The sequence below is a fragment of the Parasteatoda tepidariorum genome, chromosome 12, assembly GCF_982258835.1.
Source record: "Parasteatoda tepidariorum strain Cologne lab strain chromosome 12, Ptep-v5.0, whole genome shotgun sequence".
NCBI classification, from domain to species: domain Eukaryota; kingdom Metazoa; phylum Arthropoda; class Arachnida; order Araneae; family Theridiidae; genus Parasteatoda; species Parasteatoda tepidariorum.
The window spans coordinates 27,071,069-27,086,999 of record NC_141766.1 but is presented as its reverse complement, the minus strand read 5'-3'; positions in this window follow the sequence as shown (position 1 = coordinate 27,086,999).

Sequence of the window (15,931 nt, the reverse complement as noted above, 5' to 3'; positions counted from 1 at the left end):
ATATGTATGTTACCTTTTTTCAGGGTGTTTTTTTTTCTTGATGCTTCGCCTATTATGTTTGAACACTCAAATTCCTATATTCTATTTTCTGAGTAACTACTATTGTTAATTTTAAAATTTCACGAAATTCTTTGAGGCCTTCTGGTGTTGCCATGAATCCCCACCAAGCCTACCTTTTTCAATCCTCTTTTTTTTTTACTGAGAGGTCACGTGCGTATACTTAGAGTCTACAGTATTCTCCGGATGACCTCTGACGGGGTAAAGCTTTGATTCACTGAATGTAAGTATAAGTATGTGCATTTTCAAAAAGTTTTTATTTTTATTTTTGCTATATTTACTATTATGGATCAATGCTTAGGAAAATTAATTTAGTTCTTTACCGGCTCATGTTAACCGACTTAGTTCACAAATTACAAATCTAAGTTGGTATGCTCATTATTATGTTACATAGTTTTTGGAATAAATAACAGTTTATGAAACTCTTTTGAATGATTTACGCTTATTTATAACATTAATTAAAACGTTAAAAAATGTATCACACTTAACGAGTATATTTCCAAAATGCAAAATATATTTACAAAAGTTTCAGATTAATACCTATAAAAACTTTCTTTCATCTTTTCGTTATCACCTAGCAACATTGTTATAATCTTCATTGATGGAAGAAAAAGCCTCTTCAAGCTCCAAGTTTTTCTGTAATAAAATAATAATTAATTATTTTAAGTTAGAAACAAAGTAATATAAAGAAAATATGCGAGGAAAAAAAATCGGTCTTATTAATTGTAACACATCACGTTGAAGATCTTCGTCAAAAAATGAAGGAATACTTACTGCTTTCAAAGACACTCGAGGTCTTATTACTGATGGATCATATTTTTCAATTAATTTAAATTTCCACTCAGTTTTGCCATCGGAATTTGCTTTATTTACCTTATTAGACTTTCAGAATTTCCTACAAATAATATTGATTCTTCCTCAGTCTCCTGAGTGCATATTCTCTCGAAAGATGCAAAGAGTAAAGATTTTGAAAATTTATTCTTCGTAATATTATCGCTGAGTGTGCTTTTAGATTATTCAAGTTTTAATAATTCATGATACATTAAGTGACTAGGGAAAATTAGTACCTTATTACTGTGCTTATTCTTCTTTAATACGATTTTGTTCGAGGAAACTGCTTTCGGGGTAAATAGAAAACTTTTCTCCTGATCAAGAGTCCGAATTTATTTTATTAGAGTGAACTGAAAGTTTAAACAAACTTTAATAAAAGAAAAACATTGCAGTGGATATTTATTTATTGATATTATAATTGGTTTAAATTCACTTCGAGGCATTATATCAACTTCAACTCTAATTTAAAAAGTATGGTGTTAGAATTACTTCAAATTTAAAATTTATGGCATTAGAGACATATTTTGTGATAAAAGATAGAATATTTTGAGAAAAATCTCAAAGTAATTATATAAATTAATATGAAGTCAACTTCTGTATATATAATGTTTTATAAATGCAAGAGTTGTTTTTAAAATTTCATAACCATCGTTGAATAGTCGATAGCTTTATTTTGGGTTTACGACTACTAATGTTCAACTACGCAGCCTTGCAATTTTGACCCCAATCTAGAAGACAGTGGAACTCCTGGATCAAGTATTGGGAGAAATTTGCCTTCGCAGAGGACTTTTTAATGGAATTAATCCGCTTTTGCGTTAGATGGAGAGGAAAACACCGAAAACCTCACGCACTGGGGTCGGTGCGAGATGGGTGCAAAATTCGCAACGACCAGCCATCACTTGATTCGAACCCGGTTCATCTTATTAGAAGGCGAACGCTCTACCCCCTGAGCCACCGCGGCTCTTCTTACAATGTTTCCCTTTAAACATAAAATGAGTATATGAATATAAAATGAATGAATGAACATAAATTAAAATAAAATGAATATTTTATTTTGTTTATAGCCATCGTTAGACAGGCAACCCAATTTATTGAGTTTACGACTACTAATGATCAACTCCGTAGCCTTGTAATTTTGACCCCTATCCAGAAGACAAGGGAACTTCTCTATTAAGTATTGGAGAGATTTGCCATCATGGAGGACCTTTTGATGGAACTAACCAGCGTTTGCTTTACATGGAGAGGTAGACCACGAGAACCTCCCACAGTTAGCCTGATGGCAAAGGGACTTTAACCCATCATCCGTTTACCACTGAGGATAATTCAAACATTTTTACATAATAGATTTTTCGTTCAGCAACAAATGTTTTGAAAGATTTTCTATGACTAAGATCATGCCTAAAGCTTTAAAAAAATGATGTCATTTTCACACATGCGATTTTAATCAACCGCGTTGGAAGTTAAAAACTTATTTCTAGCTTTAATACCAGCAGTTTTGAAATCATTTAATGCGACTGCAATATTTATATAAGAATACCTTTTTAATTACAGTGGTACTGAAAAAGGGAAATCAGTTACTCTATTTTGGCCAATGTAAATTTAGCTCGGGCTAAAAAGGACACCATTTCTAGACGCTTCAGGTATAATCTTTCAAATTGTGCTAACAGTTATGCCATGTAAAATCTCCTAAAATATGTGCTGTTGTAAGAGAAATTGATTTCATAATTTTGAGTCAAAATAATTTTGAATCAAATTTACTAAACTAAACAGCATGGATTAAAACGAAAGCGATGCTACCACTAGAAATTTTTTTTTCACAAAGCGAGCAAGTTGACATATAGTTACAAGTTGGTTAATATAATCGAATTTTGAACATTGGACATTGAACAATTGGACATTGAACATTGGATCATCTCTTGTTGCTCGGTTCCTTCCGAAAGCTCTCACTGATTTATGGTATTTCATACCTGCCAACTCTTCCGGATTTTCAGGAAGATTTTATTTTCATATTTAAAGTGGTAGCAATACTCAGGTTATTCCAATTAACTTTTTGAATTATAATGATAATTATAAATGAGTTTGACCACCACTACATATAAATAATTGCAATGAATATATGAAAGCATAATAATCCTTGCCCAAGCGAATTTCAACGGGATCAAAATACAAATATATTTTTGAGTCAGATTATTTTTCGTTTATTGTTTTACAACCACTCTGAAAATCCATTCTCGGAAAGAGTGAAAGTTGGCAGGTATGGTATTTACAGAAGTTGATGAAACGTGGTTTGGGATAATCAAATATGAGAGGACAAAAATTAAGATATAAAATTTAAATTTAAAAGAATTAAATTGATCTGTGATTCAGATCCAAATATAAATATTTATGTTATTACTATGTTATGGTATGTTATTACTATACATCTTGCATTAAAAAAAATAACCCCTACTAATGAAATATTTATGCTATCTCTTCTTTATTTGAGAAAAAAAGCCATCCCTTTAAAAGGACTTTCAGCAACAAAAAAAAGGTGTGAATTGATTTACCTGATATGGTAACTACAGAAGTTAAAAAAAACGTGGTTTGATATAGTGAAATATGGGAGGACAAGCACAAAACATAAAATTTAAATTTATAAGAATTAAATAGATCTGTAAATTAGTTTCAGATCCAAACATAAATATTTATGTCATTACTATATTATGGTTGATAGAACTATCTTGCATTCAAAAAATAACCTCTACTAATCAAATATTTATGCTATCTGTTCTTTCTTATTTGATAAAAAGAACAGTCCCTTTAAAAGGACTTTTAGGAATAAAAAAAAGGTGAATTGATTTTTCAAATTGTCTGTCCATTTTACATTGAATGTTATGTTATAATTAAAAAATGCTTATAAAAATATATTTTAAAAATATTTGTAGATTTGAGTATATATTTTAAACATTTTAAATAATATTAAATTTTTATTCAATATGATTAATATGTACTTTAACCAATAAAAAAATTCGAAGGCTAAAAATATTTACTATTAAATAACTTATTTTTTTGAAGGCAAGAAAAAAAAATTCGCCTTGAAAAAATCTCACTTCAATTAATTAAAGTACATAAAAAATTCTAATCATAATAGAATGAAAGCAACATACCAAAGAAATGAGATGCACGTTCTAAGAAATCATTAACTTTTAAAAATTAAGAGATAGCGTATATTGTATATACTTTTCAATCCAGATTAATTTTAACTACTTGTTTATTAAAATTTAATACATAGCATTCTTTCACCATCATTTAAATTTATCTCTAAAGGTTTCAACATTATGTAAAGTCACGTATTATTTTGATCGATTCAGTAAATTGCATTACTATCTCATGAAAACATTATCTTTCTTTAATAATTCAATTTTAATGAAGTTTGCTAGGTCACGGATTCAATAAAGTTTGAGAAAAAATAAACTTAAATCAAATTATTAAAATGTAATTAGAAATAATACTGAAACACTCAGTGATGTCGGTAATAAAAAATAAACCCCATGCAAGATTAAAAATATTAATTTTGAATAAAATCTCTTCGTGTAGAGAGCACAAGTATTGAGTTAAAAAGTAAATGTTATTTTAAGATGGTAGGAGTTATTTTATTCATTATTTATGAATCGTTAAACAAATTTTAATTTAATTTTTAATCAGAAATATGTTAACTTAATTTTGAAATCAAACACATATATATTGAAATATCTTATAGCAATTTATTTAAAAAAAAACTTATAAACTTATTTTTATAAATGAGTGTTTTGATAGAAACTGAAAGAAAAAATATTTTCGCATATAAAATATTTCTAAAATACAAGTACGTTCTATGAATTGGATATAAATCTGCTGAGTGAAACGGATGCATGCATGTTGAATTCTGTAGATGTATTCTTATTTGATAAATTAACTTTTTAATTGAATTCTGGTTCATAAAAATACGGAGATTGATTTTTTATCAGGTAAAAAGAAGCTTGTTAAGGAAATGTAGAATGATAAAAATACTACTTTAATAAAATTAATGTATTTTAAAGAGGTTTAAATATACGATCAGAATTCATAATAAATAACTGTAACTGCTATCAACACAATATTAACACGTTGAGCGCCGCGTCAACCACCGGTGGCTGACACTGAAATTACATTTAAGCCACGTCAACCTCCGGTAGTTGACATTGAAATTACATTTAGGCTACGCCAAAAACCAGTGGCTGACACTGAAATTACATTTAGGCTGCGTCAACCACCGGTGGCTGACACTGAAATTACATTTAGGCTGCGTCTGCCACAGCTTGCTGACATTGACCTTTCACATAGGCCGCGAAAAACAGCTGGCTGACATCGTATAACAAGATATAGAATTATAAAATTTACACTCTTTTAAGGAATTGTAGAAAATTTATTCAAAATTTACTTAACCCCTTGGGGACGGGAGATTCAGAAGAGCATTTGTACAAAATCAGAATCAAGTTGTAATTAAATAAAAAACAGCAATTTAAATGCAGTCGTTGCTAATTTGACAGACTTACTTTGCTTTTACTTTAATTATTGTTTCTTTAATCATGTAAATAATCAATGTTAATTCAAAGTATAACTAAATAGTTTTATTTTGAACAAAGTAATGGTGAATTAAATAAATCAAACAATTATAACTCCGCCCACAAATAAACTGCTACATAAATACTTTGATTACCAGGTTTATCTTTTTACCCAGATTGATACGGTTTTATGCTGGCGCGTATTTGTGACAGTCGGCTCGAAAGGGTTAATTATTGTGATTCTTGGCTTATTAAATTCAATTTAGTAGATTTTTATCCACCACTATTTTAAACATTTCGGTGGCATATATAATTCACCACTTTTTTTCAGATTTGTCATGCTAAACCCATACCCTCCAACTGCTACGGAATTTCCGTAGTTTCAGAAATCTTCTTTTCAGACGGTAGCAAAATTAATGTCTTAATATTTAAAAAAAATTAATTTTAGCATAACTTGTCCACTATTACTTATAAAAGTGCAGGCCATATGGCTAGATTCTTAAGTTCTGATAAAAGTTTTATGAGAGATCCATTTGCTTAAAAAATTTCTACTTTGGTTCGCTACCACTTGAAAGAATTATATTCAAAATCCTCATAAGTTGGAGGGTATGTAAACCTTTTATAAACTAGCAAAGTCTGTCTATATTGACAAATTCGTAGTTATTAACCCTGTGGCCAGACGAGCAAGCCATGTAAAATTAGTGTGGCATTCAACGTGTTAATTCACCTTCTAATGTACTGTGAGCAAAATAGAAACGAGGCATCCTGATCAAATTTTGAAGGAATAACTGAGTACAACTGTTCAGTGTTTACCGATTCAACCTCTTTACCTTTTTTCTTAGAATATGAACAAAAAGTGGCAGGCTTTCAAACTAAAAACTAATCTTATTGAACACCAGCTGCATTAGAAAGGAAATCGAAAATTGACTACTGAAAAACGTTTAAATTTGGTTTCCACTTCAAGATATATACGAATACATTAAAACAGCTAAATTTATCAGCTCTATTGTTCTTACGCGACTGAAAATGGTTGGCACTTGCTTACGTTCGTGTATCAATTGGATAAATTAGACAATATATGATATAAATTCGACGATTGGTTAAATTAGACCATATATAATATAAATATAGAATAATTATTATATCAGGTATTATATTAGTATATTATGGTAATTAGACCAAATTATTAGACGTACTGTAGTGTTTTAATAATTACATGTTTTGCACTAGCTTATATGCAATACCTTTTTATTCAAACATACATGTAATGGGCTTTTATTCAGGAAATTTTTTATACACTTCAAATTTGTATTTATTTCTAATGCATTTCATAAAAATGTTAACCAATTGATATACGAACGTAAACAAGTGCAAACCGGTTTCTGTCCCGTAAAAACAATAAGGCTGTATAGTATCATAGTATCACCAGATAATTAAGATTTTGCATAGAATCTTATAGTGAGTCGAATAATTTGGTCAGGAACTATATATATATATATATATATATATATATATATATATATATATATATATATATATATATATATATATATATATATATATATATATATATATATATATATATATATATATATATATATATATATATATATATATATATATATATATATATATATATGTATATATATATATATATATATACACTTAGCTGCCGCTAAAAGAAATTTTCTGAAAAAGCGTAGAAAGTTGTCAGCATACAAAATGCTGATTAAATATCCGATGAAGCATATTTAATTTTCACTAATTTTGTTCTAATTCATTTAATTAAATATTTCTCCATCGGAAAAACAAAAAAAAATAATTATAAATCTCAAAACATATGAATGAAACAAATGATTTTTAACTCAACAATGCATGCTAAATTTTTTTTAATTTCTAAAAAGCTTTTAAATTTTTTTGCATTGTTCAATAACACTAATTCAAAGTATTAACTGGAAAATAATTATGCATTCAAACATTACATAAAATTATTATACAATAATGAAAATTAACTAATTTACAAAACTTCTCTTGTTCTTTAGCTGTAAATATTGTAAACCCATGAATAAATAAGGTTTAATTTTTAATAATTTAATAGTAAATAAATTAAGATGATAAGTTAATCATAAAATTTTCTTATAGGACTAGGCCCAACTATTTGCTATCCTTGTTTTACATCGATTCTCAACATTGTGTCTATCTGCTTTTTTGTGATTTGTACTACATCTTCTTTCTTTTGTTGAAGAGAATCAGAAATACTAGATTGCGATGGAGAAGTACCAACTAAAATCCGGGAGCGGCATATTTGCTTTGGGATAGTGCCCCGGGAAAAGAATCTGACAAAGTAGTAACGTCAGTACGTGAGGTTGTAAGATTGTCCAAGTTTTTCATGTTCTATAAATGTTCCCCTTAACAATTCAATATAAAACTTTGTTTCTTACCGATATTTTTAAGATTTAATTATAAATCTCTAAACTTATGAATATAATCTGTATATATATATATATATATATATATATATATATATATATATATAATATATATATACAGATTATATTCATATATTCATATATATAAATAAATAATAAAAAAATAACAAACCGCAGTTGAAGAAAAAAAGAAAAAAAAAGGATGAAATTTTATTTAAAAAAACCGGAAAAAATATAATCATTTCATCAGCCCACACTATTATATCCGCAAAAAAGAGTGCTTTCTGATATTGTATCAATATAGCCAAAGCAAAATATATTAATACAATAGTATGAGGAGCACTCAAAATTTTTTTTACAGAAACTACAACAAATAAAATAGAGCACAATAAGTAAAAATAACATGTAAAAACAAAAAATAAAATAAAATAAAAAGAAAAACAGTATAAAACATAGACTATAAAGCGAGTAGCGAAATCAGGTGTACTTACATGGACGGGAAATTTAATGATTTAAAAATGTTTTCGCAACAAGATTGACAGATAACAAAATATGAAAACAAAAGCGCAAATTGAGTGTACCTAAAGGGCTTAACTTTCTTTGTGTTTTCTTGTATTTATTTATTTTTTATATATCTGTATATATATATATATATATATATATATATATATATATATATATATATATATATATATATATATATATATATATATATATATATATATATATATATATATATATATATATATATATATATATATATATATATATATATATATATATATATATATATATATATATATATATATATATATATATATATATATATATATATATATATATATATATATATATATATATATATATATATATATATATATATATATATATATATATATATATATATATATATATATGTATATATATATATATAACCTGTATAAATCTGTAACAAGAAAAATGTTTTCAGGAGTCCGTTGTGATAAAATAGGTAATGAAGACAGTTGGAAGAACAAGAAAGAAAAAAAAAATTAAATAAAATTTCAAATAAAATCTAGATAGATTAATACGAGCTTTTATTTTTGAAAATGCTCTTAAATAAGGATTATTTTTGTCTCAACAAGTATATATTCAAATCATGTCTGTATATAATTACCATATCTAAATTGATTGTAATACAAAATGTTTTTAATTTATCGAGCAAGGAGCTTGACTTTAAGAAATAGCTACCATAATGTTGCATAAATCAAAATGTTTCTAAATCAAAGTATATAATATAATTTCATGATGTATGGGATAGGGGCCGCTGAGCTGCCCAGTTGCCCAGTTTTTGCTAAATAAAGAAAGAAAGGCAAGTGTATAATCTGTAATCAGAATGTCTCATTAAAGCTAACAAAAATACTATGCACATCAATGATCAGACCAATTCTTACATATGCCTCACTTGCCTGGACAACCATAGCGGAACATTTCATGAAAGAACTCAACCAATGTCAGAACAAAATACTCAGAAAAATCTCCCGCGCCAGATGGTTCATCAGAAATTCAAATATCAATAAAGATCTCAAGATTCCGACCTTATCAGAATATATATGCAAATTAAATGCAGATTTCTATGACAAGGCCACAAAATGCAACGCAGTAAGGTTCAATCAGATATTCAACTATGAAAAATCTGAAAAAGAAGTGAAATTAAGACCAATAGTTGCTCCTTTCACATCCGACGTCTCATATCACAATTATCAACATATATAATTATTTACAGATCCACTCAAAGCATCAAATTCAATAGCAATACTGAAAACCTGATCAAGCGTTTCCCCACGTGAATATTAAACGAAATTCAACCACACATAGTTTAGAGCAAGCTGCTCCTTATAATTTTTATTAGTTTTATTTACTCAAGCAAGGTTCTTGAACTCTAATAGCAGCCACCACACAGTCTGCTGACTACATAAAAATCCACTACAACTACTATGATGAATGCGATAGAGGCAGCACCTCCTAGAAAGAACAGGCCTCAGCACGGGTTACCATAGGTAACCCGTGGGTAGTAGTCCAAACGGGTAGTAGTCCAAACGTAATGACATATTTTGTATTTTCAACCACTGCGCAGCTTAGTACCCTTAACGTAATGACATCTTTCTTATTTTTCGTCTACTGCGCAGTTAACTTCGTCACATCGGACTACTAAATTGATCCGTGCTGAGGCCTTTCTACTTCTAGGAGGTGTTGATAGAGGCCGCTGCGCTCCCCAAATGCCCAGCTCAGTAAATTAAAGAAGAAAAATTATCAAGTATATAGCGTTATTAGCGATGCTAACCGCTCCGGATTCTTCAAAATATTTTATTTAAAAAAAGGATAAGAACTATACTGCCGAGTAATACGAAGAACAATCTTATCGTGAGTCGAATAATTTGGTCAGGAACTATATATATATATATATATATATATATATATATATATATATATATATATATATATATATATATATATATATATATATATATATATATATATATATATATATATATATATATATATATATATATATATATATATATATATATATATATATATATATATATATATATATATATATATATATATATATATGTATATATATATATATATATATACACTTAGCTGCCGCTAAAAGAAATTTTCTGAAAAAGCGTAGAAAGTTGTCAGCATACAAAATGCTGATTAAATATCCGATGAAGCATATTTAATTTTCACTAATTTTGTTCTAATTCATTTAATTAAATATTTCTCCATCGGAAAAACAAAAAAAAATAATTATAAATCTCAAAACATATGAATGAAACAAATGATTTTTAACTCAACAATGCATGCTAAATTTTTTTTAATTTCTAAAAAGCTTTTAAATTTTTTTGCATTGTTCAATAACACTAATTCAAAGTATTAACTGGAAAATAATTATGCATTCAAACATTACATAAAATTATTATACAATAATGAAAATTAACTAATTTACAAAACTTCTCTTGTTCTTTAGCTGTAAATATTGTAAACCCATGAATAAATAAGGTTTAATTTTTAATAATTTAATAGTAAATAAATTAAGATGATAAGTTAATCATAAAATTTTCTTATAGGACTAGGCCCAACTATTTGCTATCCTTGTTTTACATCGATTCTCAACATTGTGTCTATCTGCTTTTTTGTGATTTGTACTACATCTTCTTTCTTTTGTTGAAGAGAATCAGAAATACTAGATTGCGATGGAGAAGTACCAACTAAAATCCGGGAGCGGCATATTTGCTTTGGGATAGTGCCCCGGGAAAAGAATCTGACAAAGTAGTAACGTCAGTACGTGAGGTTGTAAGATTGTCCAAGTTTTTCATGTTCTATAAATGTTCCCCTTAACAATTCAATATAAAACTTTGTTTCTTACCGATATTTTTAAGATTTAATTATAAATCTCTAAACTTATGAATATAATCTGTATATATATATATATATATATATATATATATATATATAATATATATATACAGATTATATTCATATATTCATATATATAAATAAATAATAAAAAAATAACAAACCGCAGTTGAAGAAAAAAAGAAAAAAAAAGGATGAAATTTTATTTAAAAAAACCGGAAAAAATATAATCATTTCATCAGCCCACACTATTATATCCGCAAAAAAGAGTGCTTTCTGATATTGTATCAATATAGCCAAAGCAAAATATATTAATACAATAGTATGAGGAGCACTCAAAATTTTTTTTACAGAAACTACAACAAATAAAATAGAGCACAATAAGTAAAAATAACATGTAAAAACAAAAAATAAAATAAAATAAAAAGAAAAACAGTATAAAACATAGACTATAAAGCGAGTAGCGAAATCAGGTGTACTTACATGGACGGGAAATTTAATGATTTAAAAATGTTTTCGCAACAAGATTGACAGATAACAAAATATGAAAACAAAAGCGCAAATTGAGTGTACCTAAAGGGCTTAACTTTCTTTGTGTTTTCTTGTATTTATTTATTTTTTATATATCTGTATATATATATATATATATATATATATATATATATATATATATATATATATATATATATATATATATATATATATATATATATATATATATATATATATATATATATATATATATATATATATATATATATATATATATATATATATAAATATAAAAATATAAATAATATATATATATATATATATATATATATATATATATATATATATATATATATATATATATATATATATATATATATATATATATATATATATATATATATATATATATGTATATATATATATATAACCTGTATAAATCTGTAACAAGAAAAATGTTTTCAGGAGTCCGTTGTGATAAAATAGGTAATGAAGACAGTTGGAAGAACAAGAAAGAAAAAAAAAATTAAATAAAATTTCAAATAAAATCTAGATAGATTAATACGAGCTTTTATTTTTGAAAATGCTCTTAAATAAGGATTATTTTTGTCTCAACAAGTATATATTCAAATCATGTCTGTATATAATTACCATATCTAAATTGATTGTAATACAAAATGTTTTTAATTTATCGAGCAAGGAGCTTGACTTTAAGAAATAGCTACCATAATGTTGCATAAATCAAAATGTTTCTAAATCAAAGTATATAATATAATTTCATGATGTATGGGATAGGGGCCGCTGAGCTGCCCAGTTGCCCAGTTTTTGCTAAATAAAGAAAGAAAGGCAAGTGTATAATCTGTAATCAGAATGTCTCATTAAAGCTAACAAAAATACTATGCACATCAATGATCAGACCAATTCTTACATATGCCTCACTTGCCTGGACAACCATAGCGGAACATTTCATGAAAGAACTCAACCAATGTCAGAACAAAATACTCAGAAAAATCTCCCGCGCCAGATGGTTCATCAGAAATTCAAATATCAATAAAGATCTCAAGATTCCGACCTTATCAGAATATATATGCAAATTAAATGCAGATTTCTATGACAAGGCCACAAAATGCAACGCAGTAAGGTTCAATCAGATATTCAACTATGAAAAATCTGAAAAAGAAGTGAAATTAAGACCAATAGTTGCTCCTTTCACATCCGACGTCTCATATCACAATTATCAACATATATAATTATTTACAGATCCACTCAAAGCATCAAATTCAATAGCAATACTGAAAACCTGATCAAGCGTTTCCCCACGTGAATATTAAACGAAATTCAACCACACATAGTTTAGAGCAAGCTGCTCCTTATAATTTTTATTAGTTTTATTTACTCAAGCAAGGTTCTTGAACTCTAATAGCAGCCACCACACAGTCTGCTGACTACATAAAAATCCACTACAACTACTATGATGAATGCGATAGAGGCAGCACCTCCTAGAAAGAACAGGCCTCAGCACGGGTTACCATAGGTAACCCGTGGGTAGTAGTCCAAACGGGTAGTAGTCCAAACGTAATGACATATTTTGTATTTTCAACCACTGCGCAGCTTAGTACCCTTAACGTAATGACATCTTTCTTATTTTTCGTCTACTGCGCAGTTAACTTCGTCACATCGGACTACTAAATTGATCCGTGCTGAGGCCTTTCTACTTCTAGGAGGTGTTGATAGAGGCCGCTGCGCTCCCCAAATGCCCAGCTCAGTAAATTAAAGAAGAAAAATTATCAAGTATATAGCGTTATTAGCGATGCTAACCGCTCCGGATTCTTCAAAATATTTTATTTAAAAAAAGGATAAGAACTATACTGCCGAGTAATACGAAGAACAACGTAAGTATTCATGATTGAGACCGAGAAAACGGCTTGACAACTATTTTCCTTCTATTGTTAATGCTATGAAATGTCATGCTAAAATGAAATTTCTAAAATCTGATATAATAAAATTTATTTTTGAAAAAGTTTCTTTTGCAAGTTGTAACTTACCATATAAAGATGCCAAATATATAAAAATCCCTATTTTGAATTTTTAGTCGCTTACGTTGATTATTCAATTGCACGCCAGTATAACTAAAATTAAATTTTCAGATTATCGGTTTGTTATGCCAACTTTTTGAAAGTCTCCAAGTGGCTTAACTATCATAAAGTGACGTTTCACACGTGTCTTTGAATTATTTAAATTCATTTGTGAGTTAAGACCCCATAAATCGTATTTTCTTGAAAAGAATCATACATTAAAACATCACCATTAGAAAATAATTATCAGCAATCTGGAGCAAGTTTACATCTCAGTATATGTACTAATACAAAACGTAATACGAGATTATCGTATTGAGTTCAAGTTGATAAATCTTGAGCGTTCTAGAGTTAGAAAAACTCGTTTTACATGTGATACCATGGTCACGCGATAACATGCAGGTGATCATGGTCAATAAGAGGTTGAAGCATTTCTTTGAGATATTGCCATCGAACTTTGCAAAATTAAATTATGATTAATTGATTAATAATTCGAAAGCAAGCAAAAGTCGGATCTGTTTTTTTTCCTGACTTAACAATAGAGAAAAAAAAAGTAGATCTCTTTTATAACTTGTGAATGTTTGGATTGAAATTCATTTTGTTAAGTTCTTAGGGTTGTATATCAAAGACATAGTCCAGTTCTATATACTTGTAAAAGATCCGCTTCTGCGTGATATCTATTTAGAAATATTACAAAAAGGAGCATAAATAAAAATCACAATACACTAACAAAAGAGGAAAAAGTAGAGTAAAATTTAATTATTGAAATTGGAATATGTCATGCAAATCTAAATAAAATAATAATATATTTGTTTTTACTTCATTCATACTATCTTACTAAGTTCATATTCTAATTATTGTAATTTCAGTCACAGCTTAAAATGTCAGGTGCCATTTTATATTAGGTTAGGGTAATTTCAAGTGCACCAAATCAAATGCTGCCTTGAGTCTAAAGTATTGCGCATATTTACTTATTTTATCAATTTGTAAATAATAATAAAATTTTTCATTCGTAAAAGTATTTTTCTACATAATACATCAACGTAATTAATTAGAAACAAATTATACAAAACGAAAATAGTAATATCAAGATTGATAAAGTAAAAGGTAAATTTAGTTAAACTAATTATTAATTAAACCATTAAGAAACTGATGAAGTAAAGACTAACGAAATATTTTCATCTGAATTCACCTGAATTTTAGTATTTAAAAAATGTATTATGACAATGTCATGTTTCGGGGACATATTAGTTGAAATGCGTTAGAACTAACACGGATAATAATTAAATAATGTAGTACATTGTTTATATGATAACAAAATTAATTAATTTCCCGTTTGTTATGCATATAGCGATAAAAATTTATTTTCGCTATTAGTTAGGAAAATATTTTTGGAACTATGTAATGAAAATTACTTTAGAAACTGATATTCTTCAAATTTTTATCATATGATAGATACATGTATGAGAGACAGCTGTTAACAACCTTTGTGTTAAATAGAAGTATAGCTTTATTTTCTCGCGATTAAAATTGAGAAAAAATTGATGAAATAAAGATTTTTATAATCAAGAAATGTATTATTTTTGTAAAATGATGCAAGAAAGTTAAATTGGTGTTTATTTATGTAGAACTAAGTTTCATTGGCAATTTAGATTTCGCAAAAAAGCATATAAATACAACATTCGCTTATAACTTCTCGTTTAATTTATTAGAAAAGAATAAGAGTTTCCTAATTAAACCTGTTTTTTGCTGTTTGTTGCTTTGCAAAACTTATATATATATATATATATATATATATATATATATATATATATATATATATATATATATATATATATATATATATATATATATATATCTATATATATACACATTATTTTATACACATATACAACAGCAGCATTTTTTAACAGTTTCCAAGCAAATGCAGTTAAAAATAGAGGTGATAGTTCAAAAGATCATGACTGTAAAAGTTTGAAATCATCTTACTATCACATTTTTCTATTACAGTTTTGCCAAATATATGATGTTTTCTTATGTACCACCATTATTTTGCTATTCCTGTCCTTAAAGTTTC